This window comes from Arvicanthis niloticus, chromosome 6 (genome assembly GCF_011762505.2).
Source record: "Arvicanthis niloticus isolate mArvNil1 chromosome 6, mArvNil1.pat.X, whole genome shotgun sequence".
NCBI lineage: Eukaryota > Metazoa > Chordata > Mammalia > Rodentia > Muridae > Arvicanthis > Arvicanthis niloticus.
In genome coordinates, this window is record NC_047663.1 from 67,853,542 (window position 1) to 67,878,173 (window position 24,632).

Consider the following 24,632-nt stretch of genomic DNA (forward strand, 5'->3'; position numbering starts at 1 on the left):
TATACCAATGAACCACTGAAAGTAATTCAGGTTCCCAAACCCTTCTACTTAAACTTAAAACTATCAGAAACAACTATTGTCTCATATCACTGAAATATTCTAACATTACTCAAGAAATAAAGGTCATGAAGAGAAAAAAATCTTATAATCTCCCAATTGATATATTGAACTAACATTATATATGCCAAATAGATCTAATAATTACTAAACAACACTTCAACAAAAGAAGACACAACCTAAGCCAGGCAGTGGTGGTGCACGCCTTTAATCCCAGCACTTGGGAGGCAGAGGCAGGCGGATTTCTGAGTTCAAGGCCAGCCTGGTCTACAGAGTGAGTTCCAGGACAGCCAGGACTACACAGAGAAACCCTGTCTCGAAAAACCAATAAAGAAAGAAAGAAAGAAAGAAAGAAAGAAAGAAGACACAACCTTCTCACATACACATAGACCATTCTCCAGTATAGAATTGCATGTTAGACAATAAAGCAAGTCTCAATAAACCTAAAAGGAATCTAAGGGTATTCTCTAACCACATTGGAATGAAGGTAAAAGTCAATAGCCAAAGAACATTTGAGGAAATCACAAATATGTGGAATTAATACATTCCTAAAGAACAAAGGGGTTAAAAAGAAAGTTCAAAGGAAATAAGGTATCCTATAAACTAACAAAAACAAAAACAAAATATAGCAAAATTTGTGAGATGCATTAAACATCAACTTCATGAAAGAAAAAATTGGGGCTGGAAAGAGTTCAGTGGCTAAGCGTAATTACTACTCTGCCAGAGAGACAGAGTTCAGCCAGTTCTGGCACACATCTGGCAATTAACAAGCTCCCTTAACTCCAGTTCCAGGGGCTATGATGCCCTCTTCTGGCCTCTGTGAGCATTGCATGTGCATAGTACAATTAACAAGACACACAGGCACATATATACATAAAATAAACAAAAAATTAAGAAAAAAAAAAACTGGGCATGATGCAATCCAGCTCAAAACTTTTTACAAAATAAAAGCAGAAAGGAGGCTGGAGAGATGACTCAGGGGTTAAGAGCACTGAGTTTAGTTCCTAGCAACTATACAGTGGCTCACAACCATCTGTGATCTGATGCCCTCCTGTGGTCTGATGCCCTCCTGTGGCATGTAGGCATACATGCAAGCAAAGAACTAAATATATAAAATAAATCTTAAAAAAAAAAAAAAAAAAAAAAAAGAGAGAGAGAAAAGTTAAGTGTCTTAGTCACTTTTCTAATGCTATGAAGAGACACCATGACCAAGACAACTTATAAAAGAAGGGTTTCATTTGGGGTTCATGGTTCCATCAGGTAGGAAGCATGACAGCAGAAAGGCATGGGACTGAGGCAATAACTAAAAGCTTGTATCTCTCCATATCCGCAATTAGGAGAAAGAGTGCTAATTAGAAAATGCTTAGGCATTTGAAACCTCAAAAACCACCCTAGTGACAAACCTCTTCCAATAAAACCATATATCCTGATTCTTCCCAAATAGTTCCACCAACCGGAGACCAAGCATTCAAATCTGTGAGCCTCTGGAGGCCATTCTCATTCAAACACCACAGTGCTGGTGAGATACAGAGGAACTGGTGTCCCTTGTGCACTGCTGTGAGAACACACAAATGGAGCACATACTATGGAAAAGCTGTTTAGTGAGCCCTCAAAACCTTTAGCACACGGACTGGAGAGACCGCTCGGCCATTAAGAACACTAACTGCTCCTCCAGAGGACCTACATGGCACCTAACATGTCTATAACTCCAGTTCCAGAGGATCCAATGTCCTTTTCTTGCCTCTGCAGGTACTGCACACACATGATATACAGACGGACATTCTGATCAACACATAAAAGTAAGTAAAATCTAAAAATCAAAAAGAAAACAAAACTTTAATATGAGGGCAAGAGATATAGCTCAGTGGTGAAGAGCACTTGCCCCTCTTGCAGAGGACCCAGGCTCAGTTCCCAGAACTCACATAAGAGATCCACAACCATTTATAACTCCAAGTTCAGGGGATCCAATCCCTCTTCTGACCTCCATGAACATGAGGCACATATTGTGGTACATATACATACATGTGGGGAAAATACTCATGCACATAAAATAAAAAATATTTTTTAAAAATTTAAAAACTTTTAACAGAATTACCAAATGGTGTAGTTATTTTACTTCTAGGTATACACTCTAAGCAATGGAAAGTAAACACTAAGATCCTTGCACACCAACATTCACAGAAGCCTCATTCACAGTAATCAAAAGATGGAAGCCAAGGTAAGTGTTCATCAACATAAGCAAACTGTGACATCTACATAGAATAGAGTATCTTCAGCCACAAAAGTAAATGAAACTCTGCTACAACAAAGATGATCCCTGAAAACATTAGGCTATGTGAAATAAGGCAGACTCTGATAGACATATATCATATAATTCCAATTAGCAGGATACCCAGAATGGACAAATTCATAAAAACCAGAAGAATAGAGGTAAGGACGCTGGGAAAACACCATTTTATAGTACACCAGAATGTCTGCCTGGGATGATGAAAAACTCTAGAAAACAACAGTGCTAATGGTTATACAACACTGTGAATATACCATGAGTTCTATACATAAAGTGACTAAAATAGTAACATTTTATACTACATGTGTTTTCCCATAATTAATCCAACAGGGACAAATACATTATGTATAGAATTACATTGTGTGTATGTATGAAACTACCAGAGAATAAATTATTTCTTTTTTTTTTTTTTATGTGTCTCTGTGGGGGGGGGTGAGCTTAAGTGTCCACATCTAAGTAGGATCCTATGAAGCAGATGAGGGCATTTGATCCCCTGGAACTAAATTATAGACTGTTATGAAGCTGCCATGTGGGTGCTGGGAATTGAACCTGGGTCCTCTGGAAGAGCAGACAGTGCTCTTAACCACTGAGCTATCATTCTAACCATCAAAATAAGCTTTTTTAATTAAAAAGAATCCAAGAAGCATATGGTAAAAATAAAAATCTAACTATGCACTCCCAACTAATCAGAAATAATCTATTTTTATAATTACATTAATTTTATAGTTTTTTTTTAATATAAATTTTAGGTTAAAATTTTAAAATAGTTTAAAATAATGTTGGGCCAGGCCTGTCAGTACAAGCCTCAGTACTTAGAAACCAGAGGCAGGTGGATGTCTGTGAATTTAGCTGGCATGGCAAATATAGTTTCAGGACAGCTGGGTATTTAGAAAGATCCTATCTCTAAGCAAACAAACAAACAAATAGTAAAGTATTGCTTTAACAGGGCCCTTTCAAGTGAAGTTCAGAATTTGTTGTCTCTACCCCCATTACTATCTTATAACAATTATCCTACTTAAAAAAAAAAAGGTCATTCAACTATCAGATTATTGATGGTTTAAACTCCAAATGTCAAAATGAGACTTGAGCTGATATTTCAATTATTTTCAAACAACTGCTATTTTAACTTTACCACAACGTACTATGTTAAAGCACAAAGCCTTATGGACCCAAAACCCCTCTTGGCCTCATTTGCAGGATTTCTCTACCCATGAGAACTTGTGAAGAGATCACTTCCTACCAGGTAAGGAAACAGTACACACCTGGAGATCAAAGCCAAACTAACAAAACATCAGGTCCCAAGACAATATTTTATACAGAAAGGCTCTTGTCCAAGAGCCAGTGCTGAGAAGTTGTAGTTTTTAGTTTCTTTTGTCTTCTCAGTGCTGGAGAATTAACCTAGTGCTTCAGTAATGCTAAGAAAAAAGAAAAAAGAAAAAAATCCACTATTGACCTTACCACTAGTCTCTTACCTTCAGATGTAAAATACAGTAAAAATTATTAAAACAAAGATAATAATTCTATAGCATTTTGCCATTGTGTGTGTTGTATTTTGTGGATATGTGTGCCTATGGAGACCAGAGGTCAATTCTGGGTGACTTTCTCAATTGCTTTTTACATTATTTTTTGAGTCAGGATGTCTCACTGAACAGAGGAGCTACAGAAATCTGCCTGTCCTCCTCCTTCCCCAGTCCTGGGAAACTTTCCCACTGAGTTATCTCCTTAGCATGTCATTTCTATTTTTTTTTAATCAAAACTGTCTTTTTCTTTTCCTTTTTTTTTTTTTTTTTTTAAGTCAGGGTATCATGTAACCCAGGCCTTTCTCAAAATGGCTACAGAACTCAGGATGATCATGAACACCTGACCCTCTTGCTTCCACTTCTCAACTGCTGGGAAAATAGATTTGTGCCACCACACCCACCTCTTAACCAAATGTCTGTCACTTCAACTTTCTATTAGCGTGTCTCATAAATCATTCTCAACTAGGTTCAAGGCTTCCTCAAAGTTGCATAGTCTTTCTCTTTCCTATTTCAAAAAGTATCCGATTGAGTCCTATGATTTTCCCTGATTCTAACTTATTCCACAAATGACTTTCTCTTATGAGACAAAGAACAAGAAACAGAATATTAAAAATAAAAGACAGGGGTCAGGTGTGGTAGTGCACACCTTTGATCTCAGCACTCAGGAGGCAAAGGTAGGTGAATCTCTATGTTCAATATTAGCCTGGTCTACAGAGCCAGTTACATGACAGGGCTACATGGAGAAACCCTGCCTTTAAAAGACAACAAAATTTAAAACAATACCTTATCTCCCATCAGTTCTCAGAGTGTCATCATCTGAGCCCATTCTCTTCTTTCCTCCTGGTTACAAAAAAACAACAAGAAAAATAGTTCTTTCTATCAAAAACAATCTCCCACAACTTGCTATCTTCTGGATCTTCCAAAGTTCCTACCATCCATGAAACAGCTTCACCTTCCTCCTCTCAGTTGAACCCTTTTAATCCTATCCATCAGCACTGAAATATACTTTCCTTCTTTACGGTGGTGCACATCTTTAATCTGAGCACTGGAGAGGCAGAAGCAGGCAGATTTCAATGAGTTCAAGGCCAGCCTGGTTTATACAGAGAAGTCCAGACCAGTCAGGGCTACACAGAGAGATCTTGTCTCAAAAGGACAAAAGTAAAAACAAAACAAACAGACAAACAAAAAAGGGTATCTCATTTGAGGCTTTCATAATAACACAAATTTATGTAGTTACCTGGGAGGTTGAAAGAGGATGATCAAGTTCTTAGCCAGTTTGGGATATTTTGAGACCTTGTCTCAAAACCAGAAAGTTATTCTGCTCTAAAACCTAAGTCCAAAATTCTAATTATTCAACTTTACCTATTTTACCTATTATATAAACCCTTTACATTTTATGAATCTGGCCAGCGGTGGTGGCACACGCCTTTAATCTCAGCACTTGGGAGGCAGAGACAGGTGGATTTCTGAGTTTGAGGCCAGCCTGGTCTACAGAGTGAGTTCCAGGACATCCAGGCTTATACAGAGAAACCCTGTCTTGAAAAACAAAACAAAAACAACAAAACATAACAAAACAAAAAAAAAATTATGAATCTGGCTGGGTAGTGGTAGTGAACACTTTTAATCCCAGCACTCAAGAGGCAAAGATAAGTGGATTTCTAAGTTCGAAACCAGCTCGAGAACAGGGCGAGTTCCAGAGTGACACAGAATAACCCTGTCTCAAAAAATAACCCTGTCTCAAAAAATAAAACAAAATGTATGGGTCTGAAAATACCCTACAAACATTCAGATCCATGTCTGTACCCAGACTGTTCTCTTTACTGAGATGAACATCCTTCACCCTCCCAGCTTCCAATACATCCACCACAAACACCACATACCCACTTCTTCTACAAACCTTCGGAGACTTCTGTGTCACTAACATCACTTAATTCCCAAAGCATTTCTTTGTATCTCTTTGACACTTAGCACTTCCCTCCAGTAGAGTTGCTGTATTTACTATTACTCCATCTCCTTAGTAGGAACCCATCCTCACATCACAGGCTCTGGAGAACAACTACCGTGGCTGTTATTTTAATTTCTACTTTCTTCCCTCCAATGCTCAACTCAGTGACCAGCATACAGAAATTCAAAACAAACTGTGATTTTTATAAAAGTCACAACTGAAAGGTTACTGCCTCAAAAAGACTATGTCTGGAGTACTCACTAAGGCTGGTTTCAGAATACCAAGTCACCCTTCTTCTCTACCGTGACATCTGAGAAGAGTGAAAGGCAAGGCTTCTCCTAAAATTATTATTATTCAATAAAAGCACTGACAATAACAATTTATAAATTTTGTTTTTAAGGCAACTTTTCTTAAAGTTTATACCTAATAGAAAACCAACATCTCTACACAATAAAACTATGTGCACTGTCAGGTGTAACATCACACATGAGTAATCCCAGCACTCAAGAAGCAAGACAAGATAATCAACAAAAAAGTTCAAAGTCAGCAGGTTCTATGTTTACAGGGAAAAGAAAGACCACAAATAATAAATAAAACACAATAAACACAAATAATAATAATAATAAAAAAAAAAAACACAGTTTTTACTTTTCCTTAATGCCCTATGCTTGCTGGGCCCTAGTAGTGAAAGTCTTTAATCCCTACATATAAAATGAGTTCTAGGACAGCCAGGGCTATGGAGAGAGACCCTGTCTCAAAACAGGAAAGAAAAAAAAAAGGAAAAGAAAACAACAACAGTGTAAAATGAAGTTTTCAAAAATTCACCAAACATAAATAAATGCTGTCTCTCCAGGGTACCTGAACATAGAACACATAAATATGGATGCATACACACATACATAGGCAGATAAATGTGGACTGTTTGTTTATTTGAGATAGGGTCTCAAATAATCCAAGCTAGCTTCAAACTAGATGTATTGTTTAAGACAACCTTGAATTTCTGATCCTCCTGCCTTCACTTCTCAAATTGTGGGAGAACTGGGATTATAGACATAATCACCAACTCTAGTTTACATGCTGCTGGGTGAGTATCAAGCACTCTACCACCTAAGCTTCATCCCCAGCCTGGAAATATAAAGCAGTGCTAACCCTGTACTTAATTCAACAACTACTTAGTGCATATACTAGCCATATACTATACTAGACTAAAAATTTAAGAAATAAAAGCTCCTTTCATCTTTGGTTGCAGCTAGTCTGATTAAAGGCAGGAGGAAAAAAGAGGGCTATATGAGTTGTAGGCAAAGAACCTGTGCAACAAAAATGAAGAACAGGGAGGAAAGGCATACCCAGGGAGTGGATGTGGACCAAGTGTAGTTAGAAAATAGGTTTGAGGAACAGAGATGCAAAACAAAAGACATGAATGAGAACATTCAGGGCCTGAACTGACCAGTAAGTTTGTCTCTCAAATCTTACAGCGAAAGATACTATCTCAGTGAAAATGAAATATCTCAAAATCTAAGTGCTGACTTCAGTGATTAAAGATAGTATACATATTCAAATAGCCATAAATTCATCATTATAGCTTATATAACTAAACCCCAAGCCCAAGTTTAAAATAAGCATGTAACAAATGAGTTTTGCAAAAACTAGACCAACATTTAAGTATAAAAATATGTAGATTTAGGATTGATTTTATATTTTTAAATGTTATATACAATATATATTATATTTAAATGTATATTTTTAATATTTATATACCATACAGACACACATATATATGCGAAGTAATTTATCACTGAGCTATATTCCCAGCTCTGGGTTCCATAATTTGTAACTTGATTTCAATAATACTAATATTTAACATGCATAAATGTTACATTAAACAGGTTTAGTAACTATAAGCCTTAGGCAGGCAGGCAGGCAGGCAGTCAGGCATGGTAGTGCATAACTCCAGCTCTCAGGAGGCAGAGGCAGGTGGATCTCTTTGAGTTTGAGGTCAGTCTAGTCTACAATGTGAGTTCCAGGACAGCCTGGGCTGTTACACAGAGAAACCCTGTCTCAACTGAAATAATAACAACTTTAAGCCTTTATATACTACTTCATGGAAATCTAATCTGACAGTACCATATCAGCTTCTAAGGTTTCTTATGGTGTTGGGACAGCTTTGCTGGTTTGGCCTTAAACTGCTAATCTCTTGACTTCATCCTCTGCGATTATAGGCTTGCACCACCATGCCAGGATAGCTGGCAGTTCTTAAACACTAATTTATAAAGAGGCTTCACCTGTGACTTGGGGAGTTCCACTTTTTCACTTATGAGTAAGAGCCAGACTGTTTCTAGTACACTGCTAAAGTTTGTTAACACTCTGTGGAAACAGTTTCACAGTTTATTAACTACAAAAATGATACACATACATCAATAGCCACATACATCAAAAGCATGTCACTAATGCTATGCCAGGGTTCCTTCAGACTTGTTCTACCTGCAATAAGTAACATATTCCATGTTATAATCCAATTTTATCCAACATCCTTCCCAGAAGCCACTACAAAATCATTAGTTAACACACTAAGACATCACAAACACAATAAATAAATAATCTAAACATGGCACACAAAAAAAGCCCCCAAGGGAGTATGAGGCTATAAAGTCTTAGATAATATGCTAATAAAGACATATAAAAATAAACTTTTCTTCTTTTGTTTTTCAAGACAGGGTTCCTCTGTGTAGCCCTGCCTGCTGTGGAACTCACTCTGTAGACCAGGCTGGACTCAACTCATTGATCTTCCTGCTTCCCCTCCCAAGTACTGGGATTAAAGGCATGTGCCACTACTGCTAGGCAAAATAAACTTTTAAAAACAAAAAGGAATATTAAGAAATTAAAACTTGCGGTGGTGGCGCACGCCTTTAATCCCAGCACTTGGGAGGCAGAGGCAGGCGGATTTCTGAGTTCGAGGCCAGCCTGGTCTACAGAGTGACTTCCAGGACAGCCAGGGCTACTCAGAGAAACCCTGTCTTGAAAGACAAAAAAAAAAAAAAAAAAAAAAAAAAAAAAACCAAACCAAAAAAAAAAACCTTAATTTAATTTAAAAAAGGGTTGAATTCAAGTGTGTTAAGGAAGTAGAATCTTAGATTACACTCAGATGTGAGAAGTAAGACAGAAGAGGGACAATTTATAGGAAAAAATGATGACAGCAGTGGCATTCCCCAGAGCAAATAGTAGAATTTGGAGGTGAAGGCATAAAGAGATGGTATAGCTATATGCACATAATGATCTGACCGCTTCTAGCCTTATCTCAACCTCAGTCTTTGTGGATTGCACCCAATTCACAGAGCTGTACTAAAAGCAGACATCTGTACCATGACCTTACCCTAAGAATACAACATATAGCTAAGACAATGCTCAGCCCCTACCTGTTTTATATGGTATATGGTATAGTAATGCCTATTATGCTATATGGTTATAAATTTTATATATACTATTCAATATAAAATATTATATTCAATATTACATATTATGTAAAATATCTACTATATTACATAATGCATATTATGTGTGCAAATAGTGTATGTATATGTGTGTGCGCATATATATATCCTATAAATAAAATCACCAACAGCCACTACAGTAAACTAGGGACCTTGTAACTTACACCAGAGCTATTCCGATATATCCATTATAACCTATTTGATCTGCTAAAGCAAGAATCACCAACCTTGTTTAAGGCCAGATAGTATATTAGGTTTAGCAGTCCATAGTCACTCAACTCTGTTCTCAGAACAGCAAAACTCAGCCACAGACAATACATAAACAAATGGGTTGACTGGGTTCCAGTACAATCTTATTTATGGATACTGAAATTTGAGCTCCCAATAATATTCTCTTCCCAAGTAATTTTTGATTCTTTGCTACTATTTAAAAACACAAAACAAAATAAAAATATAAAAGCTATTCTTACCTCATAGGCTGCACAAAAGCAGGCAGTAGGTTACACTGGGTCTACTGGCCATAGTTTGCTGACCCTTTTCAGCTAACTACTAAAACCACATAGAACTGCACTCACCTAACCATTCCAAATATCCTTTCAGTGTTAATTTTAATGTAAGACAAAACAAAACAAAAGCAAACAAAAAAGCAAGGAAAATATTTCAGTTGATAGAACAGAAAATCTTTCTTGACTAATCAAAAAAGTCACTTATTTGCAAGAAAGTCAATAAAGTTGCTGTTTATATCATGTGGCTTTCTTACCATGTATCCAGTAACGTCAAGATCAGTGTATATATATATCAGTGCGAGAATAATACCTAATCCCTTCCCTGAAAGAGCTTATTTTAGAAATGTGGAGGTAGCTCAGGAGAAGAGGACCTACCTACCATATATAAATCCTGAGTTCAATTTCAATACTGTAAAACCAAACTCAACCCAACCTAACAAGTTTTTCCCCCCACTATTGCTTATCAGCTATATCAGAAATAATTACACTTAGCATTTTAGCTCATAGTTTTCAGACTTGTAAGTAAGACATCAGGAACTGAGGAGATGATTACCTGTTCTTCCAGAGGACCAGAGTTTGGTTCTCAGCACCCATTTTGGGTAGCTCAAATTGCCTCTAACTCCAGCTCCAGGGGACAGACACAACACACATAATTTAAAATATAATAAAAATAAACTTTTAAGAGGATATTAATATCAGTATCTAAGAGAACAGTAACCTTTAAATGTGTTTAAGTTAAATTTGGGTAATAGCCTAGAAAAGAATGAAATTGTTTGCTGATGTATGTAGTCAGAATGTTAAAAAATTTATTCCATATGGGAAAAAGTAGGATTGTATATGTGTATTAGACAGACAAGAAATAAATGGTATAGAATGCCTTTTACTCCATTTCTTTCATGTGATGTATCTGTATGTTAATACAAGACAGATCACTAAAGTAGACAGTGTGAAAATGGATTTGGGACTGAGAGTTAGCCTACTCTCACTATGATAACAGGAAATCTAACATTTTGAATTCAGTTGATAAATTCAGGTTGCAACAATAGAAAACTGAATACATCTCAAATGATAAAGAACTACTCCTGAACACATTTTAAACCCCTTGGATGAAACCACTCTTGAGTTCTTGATAAGATGATATAGTTAGGTAGTCCCCAAAGGTTCTTGTGCTAAGAGTCTAATCCCCAGTCTGTATCACTGGGGATGGCAGCGGCTTTAGCAGGCAAGGCCTAGTGAAAGCAAACTGGGTCATTAGGGAAATCTTTGTGGGCCTCCCTCCCTTCCCTTCCTTCTCCTTTCTTTCATTTCTTTCCCTTCTTTTCTCTTCCTCATGGCTGTCATAAGGTGAATTGGTTTCTGACACTCTGACCCTCTACTATGATTTATTTCCTCACCACAGTCCCAAAAGTAACAGTGAAAAAAATAAGCACTGAAACTTCTGAAACCCCGAACCAAAACAAACCTTCCTTTCCTTCTTTCTTTCTTTTTTATTTTTCTGAGACAAAGTCTCACCATGTAGCCTTGGCTGGCCTGGAACTCATGTAGACTAGGCAGGCCTCAAACTCACAGAGATCCATTTGTCACTGCCTCCAGAAGTGCTAGGATTAAAGATGTTACCAACATGCCCCAGAACACATTTTGTCACAGCAATGGAAAGCTAGCAACAACTAAGGAAACTTAAAAAAAAAAAAAAAAAAAAAAAAAAAAGTGATCAACTCAGAAGACTAAATGAGGAAGTCCAAGATTATACTAGAGCTGGAGAAAGGACTCAATGGCACTGGTTGTTCTTCCAAAGGACCCACATTCAAATCCCAGTGCTCATATGGCAGTTCAAAACTGTCTATAATTCCAGTTCCAGAGGATCTGACACCCTCACACAGACATACATGGAGGCAGAAGACCAATGTTAAAATAAATTAAAAAAAAAAAATTCCAGGGCTGGAGCGATGGCTTGGTGGTTAAGAGCACTGACTGCTCTTCCAAAGGTCCTGAGTTCAATTCCCAGCAATGACATGGTGGCTCACAACCATCTATAATGTGATCCAATGCCTTCTTCTGGTGTGTCTGAAGACAGTGACAGTGTATTCATATACACTTAATAAATAAATAAATAAATAAATAAATAAAGCTATCTAAAAAAAAAATTCCAGACCTACCAAAATCAAAGGGTTAATCAGAGAATGAAGAGTCAGCAAAGGAGTAGGCATGGTGGTGCATATCTTTAATACCAGAAGACAGAGGCAGGCAGATCTCCAAGTTTGAGGCTAGCCTGATCTACATAAAGTGCTATGACAGCCAGGGATACATAGAGAGATCCTGTCTCTAAATCAATAACTGTGTTTAAAGGAGAACGACTACTAAGGAACAACAGCGGCCTCAGAAGCTAAGGAAGGAAACAGTACAGAGGAATAAGAGAACAGCAAGTATGGGAAGAAGTAAGGGACTAAGCAATGACCACAGAGTTGGGGCACATAGGATTACAGGACTTGGTAATCAACTGGTAGATGAGTGAGAAACCAGGTTGAAGATTCAGGAGTGAAGAAGTGCACAACACTACCTCTTTTGCCCATCAAAAGTAAAATCAGTGGTATATACCTGTCATTTCCAACATATGGAGACATAGGTAGGAAGATTAGGGTTCAAAGTCATCCTCAGCTGCAGAGTGAGTTCAAGTTGGCCTGGGTTATACATGAGACCCTGTCTCAAAAAACCACCAAGAAAAAAAAACTTCTAGTGTGACCTAAATCTAGCTTATTCATATAAATACAATATATAGAAAATACAGGGACCAGAAAAACATACTGTATAAAACCAAAGGGATACATCCAGGCTGTGAAATTTCAAAAGCCTGGCTTGGTAATGAATATCTTCATATTCCCACCACTGGAGAGGTAGGCAGATCTCCATGAGTTCCAGGACAGCCAGAAATCTATAGTGAGGCCCTGTCTAAATAAAACAAATTTTAAAGCCGGGCGGTGGTGGCACACTCCTTTAATCCCAGCACTTGGGAGGCAGAGGCAGGCGGATTTCTAAGTTCGAGGCCAGCCTGGTCTACAGAGTAAGTGTTCCAGGACAGCCAGGGCTACCAGGGCTACACAGAGAAACCCTGTCTCGAAAAAACAACAAAAACAAAAAAAAAAAAAAAAAAAAAAAAAAAAAAAACCCAAATTTTAAAAATTTTAAAAAGAAAAAAAAAATTCCACAAATCTTAAACCATGGAGGTTCACAGTATTCCCAGCATTTAAGAGGTAAATTCAAGAGTATGAGAATTCAAGGTCAGGACCAATCAGTCCTCCCACATCTTGCTAAACCATGAGTTATCATAAACAAGGGCCACCCTCCCAAACTGAAGAAATTTATAGACAAGAGATTATCATTGAAGTTAACGCTCACTGGCAGACATGTACAAGAAATACTATCAGGCCCTTCTAGGAACCTTGTGATTGAGTGTGTGGAAATAACAACTAGTAGACAACAGGATAACATCAGAATGGTGGTCATACAAGGAGACAGCAGCATCATGTCAGATGCCTCGGAAAGAGTCTAAACAATGGCTGTTCACGGAGGAGTCCAAAAGGGCCCCAAGAGACTCCCCAAAGGCCCTGTCTAACTGGGTCATGGACATTTTCATATGAAACTTTGCTAAATATATTTTTGTGATACTCAGAGAGGGGAAAAAACCAACAAAAGCAAAAAGAAATGGAGATCGAGCAAGAGAGAAAGAGAGAGAAAGAGAGAGAGAGAGAGAGAAGAGAGAAGAGAGAAGAGAGAAGAGAGAAGAGAGAAGAGAGAGAGAAATTCAAGGCCAGCACCAGCTATACATCCAGTTTGAGGACAGCCTGGGCTATATAAGACACTGTTTCAAAAAACTTTAATTTAAAAATAAGATTAAAAGCTAATTCCAACATTAAACTAAATTTATTTGGCTCTCCTTCTCTCTGTGTGTCAGTATCACTAAAATTCTCAAGGTTTGGTCAGGCATGATGGTACATGTCTATAATTCTAGAACTCAAGAAAGAGGCTGAAGCAGGAAGAGAGCTGAAACTTTGAGGCCAGTCAAAGTGACACAGACTTGTATCAAACAAAACAAACAAAACAAAGACTGCCACTGAAAATGAACATCAAGACAAAATGGATCAGGTGGTAAGGCAAGAGTTAATAAGATGAATATTTATCATTCCTAGTCCATGTACTAGACAGTCGCTCCAAATGAACGGAGATGGCTCATAGAGTAACAAAGTAACAAGAAGTGTAGCTACTCAGATTTGAACCTTTAGCTACAATGTATTCACAGCAACAGACTAGCAAACACCTCCCAGAAATGAATTCATTGTTTCAATTTATCAGAGGAAATAAAAAAGGAAACAGTAAAAATATAAGGGTTACAGAAAGCTGTAAAACCTTATTTATAACATGCAGCAAAGGTTTTTATCTAGAATGTTTGTGGAATCTAGAATGTATTGGGGAGGCCAAATTACAAGCTGGGCATAGTGGCACAAACCTTTAATCTCAGCACTTGAAAAGCAGAGGCAGGTGGATCTCTATGAATTCAAGGCCAGCATGGTCTACAGCCAAGTTCCAATCCAGTTGTGGACACAAAATGAGTCCCTGTCACAAAAACAAAACAAAAACCTTCTTTTATTTTTATGAAAGGTACTACAAAAAAAAAGGGGGGGGGGGGAGTTTCCATACATTTTGAACTCCATTATAAGCCAGTAAGTAGTCAAAAAGAAATACCTGACAAACACCTGTTTTCTTTGTTCCTTCCAGGTACACACAAAACCATGACTTCTACCTTACCACCTCAGAAAAAAGTAGATCCATAGCTTTTAGCAGTCTTCATTTTCCATGACACTTTCTGAAGCTAATCCCCGTTTTTCCCCCTTTCAGATACTGATCACTTGTTTGTGTAACTTTAAGTTATCTGTAAAATCTTAGATCGTATAGACAAACAATTTCAACCTCAAAATGCTATCAAATTCAATCTAACTACATAAATACTGGAGAGGATAAAGAGAATAAACTCATTCTGAAGACACTACAATAGATCTTTAAGAAAATTACAACATGCAAGTGGATTCATTGTTCCAAAAGGGATACAGTAACCTGAAGACAGAAGAGACTACATGAATCCGAATGTAAAACTATGACACACAGAACATTAACTAAAATAAAAACATTCTTTTCATAGGAATTAACCACACAACTTCAAGCACTGTAAGCCACCTTACACCCAGTTCAATTCGAATCACACATAGCTAAGCCCACCCCAACCAAATAGTAGAGATTTGGCTATTCTCAAGACACCCTACCTTGTCTCCACTTGAAGCAAATTTTTACTTAAAATGTGCCTACTGTTCCTACAGAGCAAACAAAAAAATCAGCCTGTAGATGGCCACAAACTGAATGACAACTGCTGGTATTAATTAAAAAAGAAAAGAAAAGAAAGACTGCTTCTAGGTTTTCAGGAAGTTCATCATGAAAGGCAACTTTTTGAAAATAACTTTTTTAAGAATGATTTTTTGAGGTTTTTTGTTTGGAGACTGAGGGCTGAGAAAAGTAGTGATAAGGAACATAAACCTTAAGAAGTTAAGAAGCCAGCTTTGTTAAAAACCAAGTGGCCACTTGCCAACACTTCTTTATGCATATGTGACCAAAGACGGCGGAGTCTAGGTTTCCTCTCGGTCCACATCAGCTTCTCATCAAATCTCGAATTAAGAAAGATCTCACAAACATTTCAATATTGATAAGTTAAAGGACCGTCCAAACAAAAGATTTTATAAGGCTTCGGAGAATCAATATGGAAACAAAGCTTTATGCTTTTCACAATTTGAACCTCCCCCCCTTCGGCCCCACAAAAAGCACACATTTTAAATGTCACACAAACAGCCTATTCACGGGCACCTAGGGCTTAGATTCCGGCACTGGAAAGGGGGCTAGCTTCAGTTTAAAACCTCAGCGGGGAAGAAAAAGCAGAATTCTGACTGGCAACTGACGAAACCTGGAGAACCCTGAATCGAACTCTTGGTTCGAACTTCACTCACAACCATTTTCAGATCAGGACTCTCGACTCCCTGTAAAGGTGTCATCCGTGGACGAAAAGGCTAATAAGGAGACCCCACAAACACCCGGGACTACTGTACTCCATGATCCGTTCTCAGAGAGTGGAAGCAACAGCAAAGTGGAAGGAACAAAGCACTGACGTCAATTACGAGATTAACCCTGCGCACAGGCAGCTGGGGAGGCCTAAACATCAATACCCAAAGCCCGGCCATTGCGATCGCCAGGTACCAGGCCGGTTCCGAGTGGGAAGGAGGGTTTCTTGTATTCCAACCCGGGTTCCCATTTTTTTCACTCAAACCCCATCGACCATCAAGGACGGAAATTCCCCCAGCCCCCCCCCCCTTTTTTTTCTTTCGGTGGAGGGGAGATGGGAGAGTGGGGGTGGGGGGAGGTGCGCAGGATCGCGAGAAGGAAGGCGAGAACTAGTTGAGAAATGATGGCCAGAATCTGGGCCTATTTTTCTCTTTAACAAGAAATGACTTAAGTCGGGCGAAGGATAAATTTTTCAAAGGATAAATCCGCCGACAGAATCTAAGGGAGGAATGGAGGAAGGGACGACAGGGTTGGGGGAAAAAAAGAAACAACCAGATGATGGGCATCCGGAATGTTGGATAGGATGGGTCCGCCTTTAAAAATAAAATATATATATATTTTTTCTTGTTTGAAATTTATTCGGAGAGAAAATGGGACAAGAAGACGGAGGGCGAAGCCGGATTGAGCGGCCCCCCTCCCCGCGGGTCTCCGCCAGCGTCAGCGGCCCGAGCCTCGCCTTCCCCGCGGCACGGCCGCGCCTCAGTCAGACGTCAGTCAGTCTGGCGGCTTCTCACCTCCAGTCCCCGCTCCGCTAGGCCCGAACCATCTCCCGACCGCGGCGGCGGCGGCGGCGGTGGCGGCGCCCGGCCTGCACCTTCACCGGACGCGCATTGGGGCCCGCCCAGGAGGCGGCGACCGGCTGCCTAGGGCGAGGGGCAGCGGCGGATCCGGAGGCCACGGGGAGCCGAGGCGGCGAACCTCACACGGCGGACGCCAGGGTTCCGCCCCGCTCCATGACGGCCCGGCCGAGCCCCGGACGGGTGACTGAGGCGGTGGCGGGGGCGGACTGACGGGGCCCTGGCACCGAGATCCCCGCCCCGTCCGCTGGGGGCGGGGGCGGCGGCGGCGGCGACGACGACTCGACTCCCAAAGCCAGGACTGGGACTGACGCAGTGGCCGCGGCCCATGTGACCGGGGCCGGGCTGCTGCGAGCGTCACGTGACCAGGCCGCGCCCCTCCCGCAAGCAGCGCGGGGGCTGCGGGCCTGCTGCTCCGGAGGCGGCGTCCGCGGGGCTGACGTGCGGGCTGACGTGCGGGGCACCTGGACCCGGGGCCCGGGGATGCGAAGCGCAGGCCGCCGCGGATTCCGCGGGGCCGCACCGGCGTCAGACCCGGGGACAGAACTGGACCCGGGGCACACGCCCTCCTGCGCAGCCCGCTAGGGAGGCGCCGTGGGGTGGGGCGGGGCGCAGCCCGACCGACCGGTTTTGGGGTGCAGGTGAAGGCAGGGGCCTGGCCGCCCGAGTCCCGCAGCGCTCCGCAGGGGTAGGGAGGGAAGGGTGACGTGGATGTCCGCAGCACGTCGTCCACTGCTGCGTGTGACTTACTGTGGGAGGATGAGCCGGCCCTGCATCATCTAAAAAAAAAAAAAAAAAAAAAAAAACTCGTGAAGCAAGGCGTCGTGGCAGGCCTGTAATCCCAGCACTTGGGCGGCTAAAGCCATCAGGATCGCCATGAATTCGGCCTCTGTGGGCTACTTAGTGGATTCAAGGCCAGTCTGAGCTACTAACAAAACACTGTCAAAACAACACACGCGGGCAAACACACATACACATATATACACTCCATCGCCTCTTAACATCCTGCTAGTCGAGACAAGCCATAATTTAATTGGAATCAGTGATTAGACAGACAAGGTTTTAAGGTCTCCTAGAACTCAGTAATAGTAGTGCAAGAAAGATGTCCTCTTCCTCTATATCTGAAAAACATACAATCCTGTCATTGGTGTCACATGTCTCTTACCTTTCTTTATTTGATGGCACCTCATGAAGATTTTCCACTACTAAAATCTTGAAACACTTCGCTCGTTATTTTTAAATTATGTTTGTAGTTTGTAATCTCACACCTTGGAAATCCACTCAACTACACACTTGAGTTCTAAGCCAGGTCTCAAAAACACTAACTAGGGATGGCCTGGCAGTGAATACCTCTAATCCCACCACTCTGGAGGCAGAGGCAGGGGGATGGCTGTGACTTTAAGGTTAACCTGATATACATGTCCAGTTCTGGGCCAGCCAAGGCCACATAGTGAGATCCTGTCTCAAAAAACACTAAATAAATCTTAGGTTTTACATAAAATTTTCTCTATGTAGCCCTGGATGTCCTGGAATTCACTTTGTAGACCAGGCTGGCCTCGAGCTCAGAGATCTGCCTGCCTCTACCTCTTCCTCCCAAGTGCTGGGATTAAAGACATTTGTCAGTGTGCCTGACCATCTTTTTTACTTTCTTATGAAGAATATTGATGGTGATGAGATAGTTCAGTGGCTTAAAAGGCACTTGCCACACAATCTTGGCAACCTAAATTCAATCCCTGTAACACACATAAATGTCTTACCTCAACAGGTGCACCCACACATCACACACAGACACCCACTTGAATGCTACAAAAGGATCTCAAACTGAGGATGGTGGCACATGGATGTAACCTCAGCTACTCAGCAGCATGAGGCAGGAGGATTGCAAATTCAACAAATATTCCTAAGCTATATAGCAAGTTTGAAGCCAACCTGAGTAATTTAACAAAGTCCTGTTTCAAACTAAAATAGGGGAGGGAAAAGCATGGGAAGGGGCTAGTTATTACATTGGGGGGAGGGGGCAGAGTTCAAGACAGTTTCTCTGTGTTCATCTCGCTGTCTTTCCTAGAACTCCCTCTGTAGACCAGGCTGGCCTCCAACTCAGAGATCTGCCTGCCTCTGCCTCCCTAGTGCTGGGATTAAAGTCCTGCACCACCACTGCCTGCCTGTGGTTACTTTTCTTATTGCTGTGATGAAGCAACGTGATGAAAGACACCTGGCTTATTACTTAAGAAAGTACACTCTTCTGTGTTGGCCAAGGAAGATATGGTAGCCAGAGCCTAGTGCAGTTGTTCACAATTTGGGCAGATCAGGAGGGAGAGAGATAAAAGCTGGGACTCAGCCAGGCAGTGGTGGCGAATGCCTTTAATCCCAGCACTTGGGAGGCAGAGGCAGGCAGATTTCTGAGCTGGAGGCCAGCCTGGTCTACCCAGTGAGTTTCAGGACAGCCAAGGCTATACAGAGAAACCCTGTCTGGAAAAACCAAAGGAAAAAAAAAATGCTGGGACTAAGCTACTGTCTCATTTTCCTCTTTTTATTCACTCTGGTACCCAAGCCCATGAGATGGTGCCAACTACATTCAGGATGTTAATCATCTCTGGAAACACAAGGCAGAGACACACACAAAATACCTTTAAAATGTCCCAGGCATTTCTTAATCTAATCAAGTTAACAATAAAAAATTAACACAGCATGGTGTGATGGTACCAACACTTGGGAGACACAGCCTCAGGAGAGCCTAGAACTCACTATGTAGCTGAGAATGGACTTGAAAATCTGGTCCTCCTGCCTCTGCATCTCTTTGCTGGGATTATAGATATGCACACTTATGCTTGGCTTAACAATTCTACCATTGTTCAAAGACCTGAGACTTGGGGTAGTCTTCTAGATGCTCCTGTAAAATGAACAACAAGTTATGTTCTTCCATTACACGACGGATATAGAGAAAGCATTCACATTCCCGAAGTGGGGAACAGGAAAACAGCAAGAAAAGATCAGACCAAAGCAAGACCAAAATGCAGCAGGGCTGATAGCAACTCTTGCAGCTTCGTGTTCAGTATCCAGGGCTTGTAATGGCTCATCTGAGTTCTAATAGGCTTGGGTAGTCTGGGAGAAGATATAGTGGGAAAGCTGATAGAAGAGTGCTTCCCACTTATGAAAGTAACTTATTCCATCCCCAACATGGCAAAACCAAGTGTGACATTGCATGCCTATAATCTTAGCACTCAGATGTGGAAGCAAAAGGATCAGGAGTTTAAGGTCATTTTCAGGTGCAGAGGAAGTTCAAGGTCCATTTAGGGCACTAGAGACACCTTAACCCCCTCCCCCAGAAAAGAGATTTTCAAGATATCAGTTCAGAGTCAAGTTAGTGAGTTCATTGAAAACGGTTTTTGTTTGTTTGAAATAGTCTCGTGTAGTCGTGTAGTCCAGGTATTACAACACCTAAACTTCCATTCCCTACCTCCTGAGTGCTGGGATTGAAATCACACCCCACCATGCCCAGTTTTAAGTGATTTGTCAATGGCAACAGTTTCTAGAGATACATTGTTTTAAAAGTTTCTAAGGAACTTTGTTTCTTTTAGTTAATCAGATCCTAGATTGGTTCCTGTGATGCCCTAGATATGGGTAGAGCCTGATGAGATAAAACTACAGACCTGAGCTGCAGGAAAGACACAACCAACCATGACGATCACTTGGTGCTCTATTTAGAGGACACGGGTTTGATTTCAAACACCTATGTAGCCCCTTACTACTGTTACTCTAGTTCCAGGAGATCTGACACCCCTTTCTAGCCTTCTTACGAACCAGTGTGCATGTGGTGCACAGATACACATACATGTAGAACATACACACACACACACACACACACACACACACACACACACCTAAAAAAGCAGCAATCCACAGGTCTTGTATCTGAGGAATCCTTGCCATACTAGGTCACAGTTCAGATGTGTTTTAACCATCAACAAAGTTTGCAATCTTGATTGTGAGATTTTTAAGAAAGTTACAAGGTCACAACTGGGAAAGTAATGAAGTTAAAGATTACATGAGGGTAGGCCTTAAGTATAATTGCTGCTGTTTTAACAGTCTTATTTGCCAAGACTTGCGAATGCCTCCCAGCAGTAAGGAGGCAGAGGCAGGAAAGTCTTAGGAGTTTAAGGCCAACTTGGTCTGCCACCATGAGTTCCAGGTCAGCCAAGAATACACAGTGAGATACTGCTTCAAAGAAATCCAAACTAAAAGCATTAATTTAAGAAAGAATCTTGTCTTAACATAGATGATCTCAGTAGTGAATTTTGCTTATTTGTGACAAAATTCTCCACAGCCCATGATAGATAGGATAGGCTTAAGCAGCCTCAGGTGAACCAGCCTCTGTTCCTTCTCATTCCTCTGAGCCCTCCAGGTCTCTGTCTGGCCTGAGCGCCACACCTTGTGGGTTTGTTTGCTTGCTTTCCCCCACTGCCTGGCTGCCTCTTATTTGCTGGCACTCTTCCATCTGTTCCTGATTTCAGAGCTGACACAAAACTTATCTTCAGACATTCTCTCTCTCTCTCTCTCTCTCTCTCTCTCTCTCTCTCTCTCTCTCTCTCTCTCTCTCTCTCTCCCTGTGTTATCTTTATCTAGACACCAGGGTTAGCAAAATCTTTCTACAAAGGCCTAACATTTTTAGTTCTTTTTTTTTTTTTTTTGCTATCACTACTTCTTTTCTTTGAGACTCAGTAGTGTCTCTTTCTTCTACAATTTTTCTAAAAAACAAACAAAACAAAACAAAAAACACTTTTTTTACTGAGACCCACCAACGTGAGAAACATTCACACAAAGACTGTGAAGAGGGCAGCTGGGGGTTATCACCAAGAACAAGCCTGGGTAATGACTTCCCTACCATGGGGGGGGGAGGGCTGTGTGAGGAGATCACCTTAATACTGTGTACCATGTCCTGCTTCCTCCCCAACCCCACCCCCAACCACATCCCCACAACAAGATAACCAGCAGTCACACATCTGATGAAACAGATTCAGAGAGGTCCTGGGAGAGCTCGATCAAGTGCAGGAGGAAAAGAGATAGGAGATAAGCATGTTCTGCAGGTTTCCAGCCCTAGATCAAAAGATAACTGAGGTAAATCTTGACTCCAAGAAACGACTGAAATGACTTTGGCAGGCTCTCCAACCTGCCTGTCACTTAGCCTACAGTTGGGATGAATTTCAAAATGCCTTGTGAAGCTGTTTAAATCTAGTCTGTAATTAATATTTTCAATATATCTGGGGCAACTTAAAAAAGCACATTTATGTGTTTGTGCGTGTTTATTTGTAGAGATAGAAGAAAAGCTTGCAGGTGTCAGTTCTCTCTCATGCAGGTCCCAGGGATTGAATTCAGGTTGTCAGACTTGCCAACCAGTGCCACTGAACCAGCTTGCAGGCCCAAATTTATTTATTTATCATAACTTTTTAATTTATTTACTTATTTATTTTGCATGTGTGCTGGTGAATTGCATAGTCTGCCCTATTTTTTTATCTTTCTGTGACAGGGTTTCATTCTATAGCTCAGGAAGGTGTGATGTTTATTATGTACTCCAGGGCTTACCTCAAACTTGTGGCAATCCTCTTAACTAAATCTGGCAAGTGTCAGAGTCACAGGTGTGTATCACCATGCATTTGGGCCTACAATGTTTTGTGGGAGCTGGAGAGATACCTTAGGAGCACTTGTGGCACAATTGTAAAGATGGAAGTTCAGATCCCAGCACTCATGTAAAAAGCCAAGAATGGTCCCACCAAAGTGTACAACCCTGGCACTGAGCCAGGAGGAGGTGAGAGGTGGCAAAGCACGCTAGCTGCCAGCTTAGTTAACAAACACAAGCTCCAGCACTAGAGAGATGGCTCAGCTGTTAAACACTTAGGCTCAGAGCAGAACAAAAACTCCCCTTCTCAAGAGGCTGAAAATGATAACAACACCCTCCTTTGGCCACACAGACATGTGAACACATCACATACATAACACACATAAAGCTACTTAAAATATTTTAAACTTTTAAAGCCAAGTGGAAAAAAAAAAAACAAAGATTTTATGCAGCTAATTATAATGTGAATAGTTCCATAAAACCTGTATTGATAAATACAAAATATGACAGCCAATTAAATTTGGTAATTCAGTATTACCGCTGAGTAAAATGAAATAGTTTGTTGTTGTTTTATTTGTTTGTTTTTGTTTTTCGAAACAGGGTTTCTCTGTGTAGCCCTGGCTGTCCTGGAACTCACTCTGTAGACCAGGCTGGCCTTGAACTCAGAAATCCACCTGCCTCTGCCTCCCAAGTGCTGGGATTAAAGGTGTGCGCCACTACCGCCCCGATGAAGTAGTTTTATCAGGTGAAAATATGGCACTAATTATAATCCCAAGGAAATGTTTTCTATCAGCAAAAGTGATTTTAAGACCAGTGAGGTGGGTCATTCCTACCTATAATCCCAGTACTCAAGAGACAGAGAGTGAGGGATCCTAGAGTACTTACTGAGCAAATGATCAACCAGGGTCATCTGTCAAGATCCTGTCTCAAAACAAGAACTAACAAACAAAAGAACCAACAACAACAAAAAGAACGGGTAACAAAATGGCCCGGTGGGTAAAGGAGCTTGCTGAGAAAGCAGGGCAAGCTAACTTTAATCCCTGGATCCCACCCATGTGAACACAGAAAGAACTGACTCCCCAACATTGGCCTCTGACCTCTACTCATTTATTGTTGCACATGTACCTATACACACACACACACACACACACACACACCACCACCACCACCAACAACAACAACAACAACAGCAACAACATCAAAAGTGATTTCAGGCCTAGAGAGATGGCTCAATGGATAAAGAACTTACACTACTTCTACAAGTGTAAGAACCAGAGTTTGGATCCCAGATCACTCCTGGAACAGGTGTGCATGGTGGCCTGGCTGATCAAGAGATCCCAGGGCAGACTGGCTGGTCAGACTGGCTGGAATTGGTGAGCTCTGGATTTGGTAAGCAATTCTGCCTCCATAAATAAAGTGGGGAAGGCATCAAAAAAAAATCCAACATCAACTTCTGTCTCCACACAGACCTGCACATGTGTGTCCACATACACACACACACACACACACACACACGCACATGTACACCCACACCCACCCACACGCACAAATGCACACACACAAGCACATGCTAGCACACACACAAGCACATGCTAGCACACACACAAAATGATTTTATATCTTCTTCTACAAAAGCTGAACTGTCATGAGATTGTTCTTTCTTTAAGACAGGATCTCATGTATCCCAGGCTCAAACTCCTGCTGTGCCTGAAGATAGATCTTGAATTTCTGCTCCATCTCCAGAATGCTGGGGGTTACAACTGAATATCACACACCCCTATTCCCTGTTGACACAGTGGGCTGGAACCCAGGCCTTCCTGCCTGCTAGGTTAGCATTCTACCAACTAAGCCGCATGCTGAGCACCATAGCTCTTATTAGCATGCATTAATTAGATCTAATGAGGAGAATGACATTTCACTCCTGGGTATATTCTGGTCATACTCATCCACATACTCTCTTTTGTGACCCTCCCTGCTCTCTCACTAATTGCCTTTCTCTTCCCAGCCTGTCCTCCCTCTTACTTTCATGGCCTTTTCTGGGGGAGGAGGGGAGCTGTGAGGCCTAATGAGTTTAATTTAGTGTTGCTTACAGAAGCATGGGTGAGTGGTTATTCACAGGAGCGTAGACAACTTCTGCATTTCACTTTTGAAATAGGTTTACGTACAAAAACAAACCACCAGATAGCTACTATTAAGCCGCTAGCATAGGATGTCTCTTGCTTGAAAGAAAAATGTCCAACTCTCTTAGATTCTTCTTATCAG

At 41.0% G+C, this 24,632-nt stretch overlaps 1 protein-coding gene and 1 pseudogene across 1 annotated transcript in view; one reads left to right on the top strand and one right to left on the bottom strand.

Annotated features, from left to right (window-relative positions):
• Aff4 (ALF transcription elongation factor 4) overlaps positions 1–17,103 on the bottom strand; it is a 72,083-nt gene extending 54,980 nt beyond the window's left edge. The window contains 1 exon segment of the mRNA XM_034506947.2: positions 16,694–17,103. The gene's annotated coding sequence lies outside the window, so the exon portion shown is untranslated.
• Positions 12,229–13,385, top strand: LOC117710321 (small nuclear ribonucleoprotein G pseudogene; annotated as a pseudogene).
• Positions 17,104–24,632: the final 7,529 nt, after the last annotated feature.